Raw genomic sequence first — 13,918 nt, forward strand, 5'->3', positions numbered from 1 at the left:
TGATGTTCCCCTCCCTGTGTCCATGTGTTCTTATTGTTCAACTCCCACTTACGAGTGAGAACATGCAGTGCCAAACTACTTTCTATACAAGAAAAAAAATTGATACAAAAAAAGGGATCATAGTTCTTTTCTTTCTTTTCTTTATTGTTTTGAAACAGGGTCTCACTCTGCCTCCCAGGTTGGAGTGCAGTGATGCAATCACAGCTCACTGCAGCCTCAATATCCCAGGCTCAAGAAATCCTCCTGCCTCAGCTTCCTGAGTAGTTGAGACTACAGGTGCTTGCCACCACACCCTGCTAATTTTTTTTTTGTATGTTTTGTAGAGACGGGGTTTTGCCATGTTACCCGTGCTGGTCTTGAACTCCTGGGCTCAAGTGATCTACCTACCTCGGCCTCCCAAAGTGCGGGGATTGCAGGCATAAGATTACATTTCTATGTACTCTTTAATAATCTATTTTTGTCTTTTAACATTATATTGTATACATTTTTCCACAACAAGAGATATAAACCTTCATCATCATTTTTAATAGTTGGACAATAAAATTGTCTCTAAATGCATTGTTCCAGTATCATCTATGTGTTCCAGTAAGTCAGCATAAAGATATAAAAACTTAAAGCTGGTCTGAAAGGTACAGGTGTTAGGTGAAAGATCAAAAGATGAGATAGGGGAATGCTACTGACAGGATATAAACAAGAGACAAGACAAAAGAAGTTAAGGTTATAATGGCCACTGACAACCATGGAAGAGGTGTAACTCTGGTAGTGGATACAAAGAAAGAAGTTAGGAGAGTGAAGATATATTATTTTTATGATCAGGTTCACAAGCATGCATCGATTAATTAGTTTCACTGAAAATTCTCATTAGATGTGAAAGAGCCAAATGGATATTAGGACACCTTTGAGAAAACTTGACACTGGTTAAATACAGTTGGTCATTTAAACCTGCAAGGTAAAACCTTTTGCACCTTTTGTTTTCTTCTCAAAATGGTTGTGTTTTTCTAGTTTAGAAATTGCATCAAGAATGTCCTGGCATTAAGACTAATGTATAGAAGAGCCTAGATCAAGGATGGTTAGCTACAACTGAAAATATAAGAAGAAGAAGGAATGACTGCATTATTTGCCAAATTTAAGCAAATTTATAACTTATTTTGAATTCATATTTGAATGTGTCAGGCACAAATGAACCAGGTGCTAGAGACATGCCTTGACAGGGAGCAAGAAAGGAAGATACAGGGTACACTTGCATGACAATGCACATTTTCCTGGGACAGCACAACCATGGCACTTAAACTGTACATAAAACACTTTTACAAGCAGATCTCTTTCCAAGGAAATGAAAAGACATGCTTAATCTGTAGGGAAATAAAACTTCCTGGGGTGAGGCCTCAGACAATTGGTTTTAAAGGTTCATTCTTTTTCAATTGTGGTATTTTGTTTTAACGAGGCACTTGAAACACTTCGATTTACCCCTTGGCCACTTTAAAACCTTGTTTTAATTCCCATCTGTCCTTAATAGGGTTCTCAGAAAAGAGAGATCCTCTATTTTCATGAAAGTCAGCCATGTAAAGGAGTTCAAGCCTCATGAAGAAGATAATTCCTGGATCACTAAGAAAGTACTTGTAGCATAGGTGAATGAAGTCTCCCAAGATCTATGATAATCAGGAGCCAAGGTCTTAAATTTAGGATGGACCAAGTTTGGTTGATATCTTCTTCAAAGTCTATGTTTGCAAATGGAAGCACAGAGGTAATTATTTTGCATATATTTCACACCTCTTCTCTCTTCTTAAATGTTCAATACTGCCCTTCTTCAGTTCACTCCTATCTCTTTTTATGTTGAGGAAATAAAAACAAAATCAGAGTAGAGTCACCACAGAGGCCTAACAACCTGCCTTCATCTATAGTCCAGCAAATGAATTGCCCTGGTTTCTAAATTTTGAATCTCTTCACTTGCATACTAATCCCAATCCTCTTTCACACCTGTAGTACTTTGGCTCCTGTAGTATTCTCCTTTTTGTCTCAATCAACTTCTCTCCAGAAAGGATCATTTCTATGTTTATGTGAGCCGGTGTCCTGTATTCTAAAGAGCCTGGGAAATAACTGGGTTTGAAATCCTGGCCTGGCCCTTTAGCAGCTCCATTGAGTCCATTACTAACCCTTTTGGTGAGTCAATTTTATCTGTAAAATAAGAGGTTCTTATGAATATTATGAATTAAATAAATTGGTACTTGTAAAACACTTAGAACACATTCTGGCATGTGCTAAGCTATATAAGCATTAGCTAATTTTATTATTAGCATAGAAATATACTCCAGTATTTTCCATATTTTAAAAAGGTCATCTTTAGACATTGGCCACCTTCCATCTACAGCTCTGTTTACTGATTATCTTTGTAACAAACTCTTCAAAGTAGTCTCTTATATCACCGCTCCCTCCCTTCCCTCTTGGTCTTCCAATCAAGTGTGACTCCCTCACAAGACTCCACTGCATCAGCTCTCAGGTAATCTCACCAGTGGCCTTCATTTTGCCAAAGGGAGTTAGCAAAACTGTGCTATTATTTTCCTACTAACAAGGATAGAGTAATTTCAGCCAACATCTAGGTTACATTAATAGCAGTACAAACAGAATATTTTCTAGGATCACACAAATCAAGTTCACTTTAACAGTTAGAACCAAAGCCTGTTGGAGCAACAGTTCTCACACACTAGCACAGCACCTCATCTCTCTTCTGTATAGTACAGCTGTGAAATCTCCAGCATGGGGCTGTCATATATGGTCTGCCCACAATCTCTTTTCATTTCTTTCCACCTGCCTGCTGCTGTCTTGCAATCTCACTGATTCTCTCAACCAGGACCCAGCTTCACTCTGCTTGCCTCTGCTGATGTTGCCTGTGCTAGACTTTGACACTTAGGGCAAATTTATCGTCCAAATCAGGACACTATTGAGAGTGAAAAAGGCTGCCTTAGAGCAACTTCCCAGGAAGTGGAGCCCACCCGAAACAAGGATTCATGTGGACATAATTCATCAAGGGAGTGCTTTTCAGGTAAAACCATACCATTGACTGTGACTCACTCCTGAAGGGCCTCTTTCTGAAAGCTGAGATAATTCTGCTTGCATGTATGTGTGTGTTGTACAGAAAGGGGCTAATGTGATGTCAGCTGTAAGCCATCAGCAGTCTACACACCAATCGAGATATGGGAACACCAGGCTATAAAATAATCTGAGTGAGTCACTAATAGCACCTAATACAGAAGTACAGAAGTACCATTAATAATTATGCCAAGACCATCTCAAGCAAACCAGGACATTTGGTCAGTCTTTTATCCCTTTTACTCACATCGTCATCCATGCTGTGGCTCTCCTCTGCTTTAAGCCTTCAATGGTTCCTATGGTCATTGGGGATCATCGCCATACCCATCCAGAATCACTACATGGACTCCCTCAGGCTGCTGCTCCATGCCTCTGTTACTGACCATCACTCTCTGCACAGCCTACTTCATGAGCTGCAAGCTGCTTCTGCTACACAGCAGATGATGGAATGCCACTCAGAAATCTTTGCCTTCATGACTTGCCTTTGGGTCTCTGCCTCTGAGTCACTCTTGCCTGTGGCTTTCAGAACTCTTTACCATCAAAGTCCACCTGTAAATCTTTGGTGCTTTTTGTGGAATCCCTGCTGCCTCTCAAAAATGTCCTATTTTGGGCAATAAATTCTAATTTTGCCCCACCGGAAATCCTGGTTTTTAGTATTCAGCACTCTTCTACAGGGCACACAGGAACTGCATAGAGGCCTTGGGAAAAGTGAGTTCAAATGCAGCCTGTCACTGTCCTCGGAATCACTGACCCTTGCAATTCAGGCTATGTTACCAAATCCAGTTGGACTGATGATACTATTTATCCCTTCACATTCTCTCAAAGATTTCATAGCACTCCCTGTAGTTTAGATTTATTTGGGCCCTCTCCAAAGGTCAGCAGGTATTCAAATGTATTCTGATCCTGAAGTGTGTACAAGTTATTTATGAAAACACTCAAAGTCTTTTGCAGATAAATGCACAGAGCTGGAACTATATACCAGGACATTTTGCCTAAGTCCAAATATAAATTTTAATTCTGTTTTTACTATGAACTAGACAGACTCTTAGATACAAAACGACATTGTAAAGTATGGAGATTTGTAACTTTCATTGTATTTGTGCCTTAAGATGATGATCCTAAAGTTCACTTGAAGAAATGCCTCTCAGTAGAATAAAAGAACATCTCTTGTGGTATTCAAATGGATATCAGTTTCTTCCCATTTTCGTATAAAAGCTCAGAGGGTTATCGGGAATTCACTTCACATCACTGTGCACCAATATGCTAATACCCTGCATAATTACTTAGCCTCATTTGTACATGAATGGTCACATATAATAGATGTTCTAACTAAGAAAGTTAAAGTCAATATGAGTTTGAACATCTGGGAACAGAGTTAAGTCCAGTAGATCTTATTATGTAATGTTCTTATTTAGATACTTCCCAAGTCTTAGGCAATTACTTAATAGTGGAGTGAGAAGAACAAAGAGCACTTGGATACAGATTTGCTTCCAGGTGAGAGCACCATCTCCCATAAGACAATGGGTATACATTAGGTACATGCCCATGTATCAAGCAAGACTCAATATTTCTAAACATATAGTTCCAATCTATATTTTAGAATTATAATGTATATTTTATTTAGAGAAATCAAAGTACAATTTGCACTGAAGACATGTCTGATATGGTCATCAAATTATAATCAGTATGTTCTGAAGATCAGTAAAAAGCTAGAAATTAGAAGATATGTGAGTTATTGCCTGTAGTTAAATTACAAAGAATGTTAAGTACACTATAAAGTGTTACTTACATAGTTACTGGTAGCCTTTAACAAAATGAGCTTCATTGTTAAGATTTATTAACTGTATTCAGCCTGGATGGTCATTCAATTCAAACTTTAAAAGCTTTCAAGGTACCAAGTAGCAGTCTGGTTTTAATATAAGTAACAAAGTAATCATAAGAAAGACTGAATAGTTGGATTTCAGGAAATTTGCCAATCTTGGGTTAATTTTTAATGGCCTTATCAGAGGCATAGGTCAAGTCTATAACTTGGAGGGTTAAGATAGAATTATTCCCTGAAGTGAAAGGGTATTCCCACTGTCAATCATCCCAAGTAGTGGTTAATCCTGGGGTATATTGTCAGCCACAAACCTGAGCTGAGATGGAGGATGGTCTTTCTCCCAGGGCCTGGAGCTAGGGGAGAATAAACTTCAAGTCTGGAAAGGCCTACAGTGATTCCTGGAGTGGAATGGTATTCTCCAGCCATGCAGGGCCAGCATGGAAGTGAGTAGGGGCAGTGGGCTTCTGCTGTTCGCCAGCAGCAGAATAGAGTGAGGTTGCCATCAGCAGTCATGGCAGAGCAGTGCAGGGCCTGGCTTCCAGAAGCAGCCAACATCTGTGCAGCAGTTAAGAGTAGACAAACTGACCTTTGAACAGGTTCGTGAGCAGCAACCACACCTGAGATAGGTATGGTGGAAGTAGAAGAAGCATTAGCACAAACAGCTTTGCCCAGCAAAGCTCCTGCTTCACAAGTATCTTCGGCAACAGGGGTGGCTGACTGGTGGTAAGAAAACTGCCCAAGTAAAAAAATTTGAGGCTCTTGCTTTGGAGTCACGTGGTGCAGAACTGTCTGGAAGAAAACTCTCAGAAACGTGGAAAACCTTTTATGCGGGAGTAATTTCTGGAAAGGAAGTACATGGCCTGGGTCTTACGCCATTATTATTTGACTGAATAAAGAAATATAAGGTTATTTGTAGTCATAGGTTGGTGAGGACAAGGAAAGTTGGGATACATAGAAAAATAAAGTATTTCTACTTGTGATCTTGTTGTCTAGTGTGTCTACAAGTCCTAATTAACACTTTGAAGGATATTTCTTAAAAATTGGAAGGGTAAGCAATTCATTTTTAAGATAAAATTTATACTCAATTTTAGAAGGAAAACTTGAGAAAATGATGCTAAGTTTATAGACAATCAATTGAACCAAAATTAAAACAGAAAAAAATAAAAGTGATGATAAGATTGACTTTTATTGTCAAGATTAACCAGTTATATTTATCAGGCACTGATTAATTGAAAAAGTTTCCGTATCTTTTATTTCAAACATAGTTTTCTTATTTTAGAGATGAAATAAACTTTTCCCTTGTTCTGTCATTGTGCATCAAAACATGAGCCCTCAAATATTTCTCGTTTTTGCTTGAAGAATAATTTCTAGTATTTAAAAACTATTGTACTTTATAATGTTTGCTCATAATTATTTTATTTCATTTTATAATTACTCTGTGATCATCTCACTGTTATTACAATTATTCTTAGAACAATTATTTTTTACATATAAAAAAGGGTCTAAGAAATTAAGATTTCTCCAAGATTTTTAAAGTACTGAAACTTGGAGGCAGAATATAGTTATTATAAATCATCGCTTTGTTTTACAAAATATTTCAGTGTTACTTTTTAGAAATAGAGTCTTCCCCTAATATACTAAAAGCAGATTAAAGTGGCCAAAACTCATTATGCTTTGGGGTACATCTTGTTTACATAGTGTGGGGATAGTTGTACTTGCATAATTCTTTCCATTTGAAAATATCTTTTAAATGGCAGGGCTCTATTTAACTGCAAATATTTAGAGAAAAAAGCATACATGTGCCATATGAGGTTTGTCTCTCTGTGTATAAGAGCAAAAGTAATTTTTGATCAAATTTTAGTAAAGTTTAACTGTCCAAATTGTATAGAATTAAAAATAGGGTTTTTTTCTTTCTTTTCTGTTTTTTTTTTTTTTTTCCTTCATGGAATTACCTCCAACAGATTCCATTTAAGCTGAAACTCTGCCTACAAAGCAAAATGGAGAGCTGGAGCAGAAGAGAGTACTTTAAATTGTAAGTTTTCTTCAAAATGGTCTCAAAATTGTGATCAAAATTTTTTTTTTATTATTGTACTTTAAGTTCTGGGATACATAGGCAGAACGTGCAGGTTTGTTACATAGGTATACATGTGCCATGGTGGTTTGCTGCACCCATCAACCCATCATCTACATTAGGTATTTCTCCTAATGCTATCCCTCCCCTTGTCTTCCACCCTGCAACAGGCTCTGGTGCGTGATGTTCCCCTCCCTACGTCCATGTGTTCTCATTGTTCAACTCTCACTTATGAGTGATAACATGGTGTTTGTTTTTCAGTTCCTGTGTTAGTTTGCTGAGAATGATGGTTTCCACCTTCATCCATGTCCCTGCAAAGGACAAGGATTAATTCTTTTTTATGACTTCATAGTATTCCATGGTGGATATGTGCCACATTTTCTCTATCCAGGCTATCATTGATGGGCATTTGGGTTGGTTCCAGGTCTTTGCTGTTGTGAATAGTGCTGCAATAAACATATGTGTGCATGTGTCTTTATAGTAGAATGGTTTATAAACTTTTAGGTATACACCCAGTAATGGGATTGCTGGATCAAATGGTATTTCTAGTTCTAGATCCCTGAGGAATCACCACACTGTCTTCCACAATAGTTGAACTAATTTACACTTCTACCAATAGTGTAAAAGTGTTCCTGTTTCTCCACATCCTTTCCAGCATCTGTTGTTTCCTGACTTTTTAATGATCGCCATTCTAACTGGCTTCAGATGGTATCTCATTGTGGTTTTGATTTGCATTTCTCTCATGACCAGTGATGATGAGCTTTTTTACATATGTTTGTTTGCCACTTAAATGTCTTCTTTTGAAAAGTGTCTGTTCATATCCTTCACCCGCTTTTTGATGGGGTTGTTTGTTTTTTTTAGGAAATTTGTTTAAGTTCCTTGTAGATTCTGGATATTAGCCCTTTGTCAGATGGATAGATTGCAAAAAATTTCTCCCATCCTGTAGGTTGCCTGTTCACTCTGATGGTAGTTTCTTTTGCTGCACGGAAGCTCTTTAGTTTAATTAGATCCCATTTGTCTATTTTTGCTTTTGTTGCCGTTGCTTTTGGTGTTTTAGTCATGAAGTCATTGTCCATGCCTATGTCCTGAATGGTATTTCTAGATTTTCTTCTAGGGTTTTTATGGTTTTTTTTTTTTTTTTTTTTTTTTTTTTTTTTTTTTTTTTTTTTTTTTTTTTTTTTTTTTTTTTTTTTTTTTTTTTTTTTTTTAGGGTTTTTATGGTTTTAAGTCTAACATTTAAGTCTTTAATCCATCTTGAGTTAATTTTTGTATAAGGTGTAAGGAAGGGTTCCAGTTTCAGTTTTCTGCCTATGGCTAGCCAGTTTTCCCAACACCATTTGTTAAATAGGGAATCCTTTCCCCATTTCCTGTTTTTGTCAGGTTTGTCAAAGATCAGATGGTTGTAGGTGTGTGGTGTTATTTCTGAGGTCTCTGTTCTGTTCCAATGGCCAGGAGATTCCTTTGGGTGCCTACACCACCAGGGTCCTGGGTTTCAAAATGATGTTTTAAGTTGTTTTGACTATATAGGCATATTTTGTTATGTCATTCAGAATACTTACTGAGTACTAGCAATGTACTAAGCATTATTGTAGGTTTGGGAATACACTAATGGAGAAAACAGACAAAAATCAAAATAATACGTAAATATATAATATCCTGAAAATATCATTTCTGTGCAGGAAAAAAATGCAGTGAGAGAAGATAAAGAATAATGAAAGAGGAGCTATGTTATTTGCTATAGAGCAATCAGGTAGGGTCTTCTCTAATGGAGTGATATTTGAAAAGGACAGAAGCGATTTTTTTAAAAAAGATGTTTGAGGCACAGGTATAAAAACCTAAGATAAACAATAACTTGGTGCACACACAAAAAATAGTAAGAAGAGCAGTGTAAATAGTGTAAAGTGTGGAATAAGTGACAGACAGAGACAAGTGAAGTGAGGGGCTCCAGGGTATCCAGAATATGGAACTTGCAGAGAACTAAGAACATACTGTTTAGCCACTGAAGATATCTGAGAAGGGATAAGAAATCAACTGAACCATGTTTGTTTTCTCTGCATCCACTGGAATTGAATTTAAAATGTACATAAAGCAAACCAAGAGAATCTCTAACGTACAGACCATATGTTTTACACATGTATACATCACATAGCCACAATTCAGGATTATAATTTTAAAAGATCAATCTAGGGAAATGTAGAGAATTAAAGAATTTTTTAAAAGCATGGAAACTACTTAGGAAGAAATGGCTATAATTTGAGATAATGTAGGCTTGAACTAGGATGGTATAGCCATTGAAGTGGTGAGAATGTAATTTGGAAATTAGAATTTATATTTCATGATGGAGCCAATGGGATTTTTTTTCTGCATTGAATGCATGGTGTGAGGATACAAAAAGTTGAAATGACCCCAAAGTTTTGATTCTTAGCAATGGTAGTAATTAGAAGAGACAGGAGGTATTGATTTGAGGGTGAAAGTTATCAAAATTTCTGTTTCGGCCATGTTGAATTTGAGATGGCCATTAGAATCCCTGAGGGGAGATTGGATGAAACTGTATATAAAAAGTATGAGTAGATAGAGAAAAGCAGAGGAGAAGAGGAAGTAGAGCCAACAAAAGCCTACAGAAGAAAAGCCAGGAAGTAGCAGGGAAAATCAGAGACTTGAAGGTTTTGAGAAACCCCACATATGCACATGCAATTTTCTGTGAGAGAAGGGAGCAGTGATATGGGCTGGACTCCCTCCCTCCCACGGCCAAATTTATGTGTTGAAATCCTAACCCCTAGTACCTCACGATGTGATTGTATTTGTAGATACGGTGTTTAAAGAGGTAATTGAGTTAAAACAAGATTGTTAGAGAGGGCTCTAATTCAATATCACTAGCATCTTTATAAGAAGAGGAAATTAGTTCTAGAAGGAGTTGGACTGCACATCTAGTGCCCCAATTATCTGGCTTCTTTCAGCTTCTCCCTAGGAGTTGCACTACATATCTAGCTGCCCAACTTTTCTGCCTGCTACCCAAGGGACTGGCTTCTAACTTGACTATCCCTGAGAGCCTCTGGGATCTGGCATCTGCTAGGCCCCTGGGAGCTGCAGAGAGCAAAAACACAGTTCGAAAGAGTGTGCAGAATGAACAAGAGTACAGGCATTGCTATAGCTCTTCTCCCCAGCTCAAAGGGGAGCCACGTGGATGACAAACTCCAGCTTTCAGCTTCTCTCTGAGGAGAGAAGGGATTGGACCAGCCATCTAATGCCCCATTTTTTTAGTTGCTATGAGATGGACTGGCTTCTGCCTTCCTGTCTTGGGACACTGGTGGGATTTGGCACATTCCAGGCTCCTGGGTTTGAGATAGAGGTTTGAATGAGCATGGACATTTGAGAGGCATCAAAAATCTCTGGCTATGCTGATTGGCTAGTGTCTTATTTCATATGAGACCAGTCTGGGAAGACTTGATAAGATAGCTGTTTCTTCTAATGTACACACATCAACACAGAGAATTTAAAAAAATTGAAAAGGGAAATATGTTTCAAATAAAAGAACATGATAAATCAAAAAGCTACTCTGATGAAAATGAAGATATGTGGCTTAGAATTCACAGAGAATTCAAAATAAAAGCCATAAAGATACTTCCAAGTTCAGGACAGTAATATATGAGAAAAGTTAGAATTTCAAGAAAGAGACAGAAAATATTTTAAAGTATTAAAAAGAAATAATAGTGATGAAGAATATAATAATTGAAATGAAAAATTCAATAGAGGGGTTCAACAACAGGCTAGATCAGCCAGGTAAGTCATTTGAGAAGAAATCACTTGAATACAGCTCACTGGAAATCATCTGGAGAAGTAAAAAGAAAACAAGAAAAGAAATGAAAAACAGTGAATATAGCTTAAGAGAACTATGGGGCACAATCAAGCAAATAAATACACATTATGCAAGTTCTAAAAGGAGAAAAGAGAGAAAAAGCGGCAGAAAGCTTATTCAAGTGAATAATGGTGGAAAATTCTCCAAATCTTTAGAAGTAAGTGGACGGCCAGATCCAGGAAGCCAAAAGGGCATGAAATAAGGTAAGAGACCCATAGCGAGACACATTATAATTAAACTGACAAAAGTTAAAGAGAGAATTTTGAAAGCAGCAAGAGAAAAGCAACTTGCCACATATGAGCGAAACTTCATAATACTATTAGCAGATTTTTCAGCAGAAAATTTTCAGGCTAGAGAGAGTGGGATGATATATTCAAAGTGATGAACATAAAAATATAATTTTAAACCAGCCCATCAAGAATACTATACCAGGCAAAACTCCTTCTAAAATGAAGGAAAGAAAAATACTTTCTTTGATAAACAAAGTCTGAGAGAGTTAATCACTACTCTATTTGCCTTTCAAGAAATGCTAAAGAGAGTTCTTCAAGTTGAAATAACAGGACACTAAACAGCAATGACATAGCATAAAATTATATAAAAGCCATTACTAAAAGTAAATATATATAAAAATATAGAATGCTGTGTTATTGTAATGGTAGCAGGTAAATCACTTTTAATTATAGTATATAAGTTAAAAAAGTATTAACAAAACTGTAACTAAAATTATGTTAATAGGCACACAGTACAAATATATATAAATTGTGACATCAATAACATACAATGTTGAAGAAAAAAGAGATAAGAATATAGAGCTCTTTATGAAAGTGAAAGTGTTAGCAGCTTAAAATAAATTGTTATAGCAATAAGATATTTTACAGAAGCCGCATAGAAACCATTAACAAAATATATATAGAAGTCACACAAAAGAAAAAAGAAATGATTCCAAGAATATCAGCACACATACACACACACATAAACACACACAAAACTACAAAGGAAGACAGCAAGAAAGAAAAAAATAAAGAACTACATGACAGACAGAAAAAAGTTAACAAAATTACAACAGTAAATCCTTCCCTATTAATAATAACTTTAAATGTAAATAGATTAAACTCTCCAATGAGGAGACATAGAGTGGCTGTTTAGATTTTTAAAAACAAGATCTAACTATATGCTGTCTATGAGAAATTCACTTTAGACTTAAAAAGCTATACAAAGTCTAAAAGTGAAGGGATGGAAAGATAATTCATGCAAATTAACATATAGATATGTTATACTCATATATGTGTATATATACACACCTGCTTTTTTCTGGTTACCATTTGCATATTATATATATATATATATATCAGGCAAAATAGATTATATAAGTCAAAAATTGCTTCTTAGAGACAAAGAAAGTCATTATATAATGATAAAAGTGTGAATTCAATAGAAAGATATAACAAGCATAAATATATATGTACCCAACATCAAACACCTAAACATATGAAGAAAGTATTGACAGATCTGTAGGAAGAAATTAACCAGAATACTATGAATAGGATACTTCAGTATCCACTTTCAAGAAACTACCTATGCAGAAAATTGATAAAGAAAGGAAGACTTGAACAACACTATAGGACAAACGGACCCAACAGACATACACCAAACTTTCAACCCAACAGCAGAAAAATATACACTCTTCTTAGGTGCACATGAAACATTCTCCAAGCTAGGTCACATTAGATTACAAAACAAGTCTTAACAAATTTAATATTGAAAGAATACTGAGTATATTTTCTGACCAGAGTGGAATGAAACTAGAAATCATCAACAATAAGAGAATAAGAACACTTACAAAAACATGGAAACTAAACAATATGCTCTTGAGTAATCATTAGGTCAAATAGAAAGTCAAAATTGAATTTCAAATATATCTGAAGACAAACAAAAATAAAAACACAACACACCAAAACTTATGGGATGCAGCAAAAGCTGTACTCACAGGATAGTTTATTATGATAAATGCTTACATTAAGAAAGACAGTTCTCAAATAAAAAACCTAACTTTACATCTCAAGGAACTAGAAAAACAACAAAGTAAGCCCAAAGTTAGTGGAAGGAAAAAAATAATAAAGCAGAAATAAATCAAAGAGAGAATACAAAAATAATGGGAAAAATCACAATACTACAAGTTGGTATTTAGAAAAATAAACAGAATGAACAAATGCTTAGCTAGAATAAGAAAAAAAGAGAGGAATCTCAAATAAATAAAAATAAGAATAAAAGAAAAGACATTACAATGGATGCCGCAGAAATAAAAAGGATCACAAGCATTATTTAAAAAATTATATGCCAACAAATTGGATAACTTAGAAGAAAGGCATAAATTCCTACAAATGTACAACCTACTGAGACTGAATCTAAAAGAAACAGAAAATCTGAACAAACCACTAACAAATAAAAAGATTGAATCAGTAATCAAAAACCTACCAATGCAGAGAAGTCCAGGACCAAATGGTTTCATAGGTGAATTCTACCAAACATTCAAAGAATACTAATGCTTCTTGAATACTTCAAAAAAAAAAGAGGGGGAAATACTTCCAAACTCATTTTATGAGGCCAGCAACACCCTGATACCAAAGCTAAAACATGTCACCACAAGGAAACTACAGACCAATATTCCTAATGAAGATAGATGCCAAAATCCATCATAATATACTAGCAAACAAAATTCAGCAGCACATGAAAGGATTATACACCATGATCAAGTAGAATTTATCTCTAGGATGCATAGATATTTCAACATAATCAGTCAATGTGACTCACTACATTAACAGACCACATGATAATCCCAATACATTCAGAAAAAGTATTTGACAAAATTCCACATAGGCTTATGGTTAAAAAAAAAATCCTTCAACAAATAGATAAAGAACAAACTTACTGCAACACAATAAAGGCCATTTATGAAAAGCCCACAGCTAACATCATAATGAGTGAGGTAAACGTTTTTCCTCTGAGATCTAGTACAAGATAATGTTGCCCACTCTCACCATTTCTATTCAACATAGCACTGGAAGTTCTAGGTAGAACAATGAAG

This window comes from Nomascus leucogenys, chromosome 21 (genome assembly GCF_006542625.1).
Source record: "Nomascus leucogenys isolate Asia chromosome 21, Asia_NLE_v1, whole genome shotgun sequence".
Lineage (NCBI taxonomy): Eukaryota > Metazoa > Chordata > Mammalia > Primates > Hylobatidae > Nomascus > Nomascus leucogenys.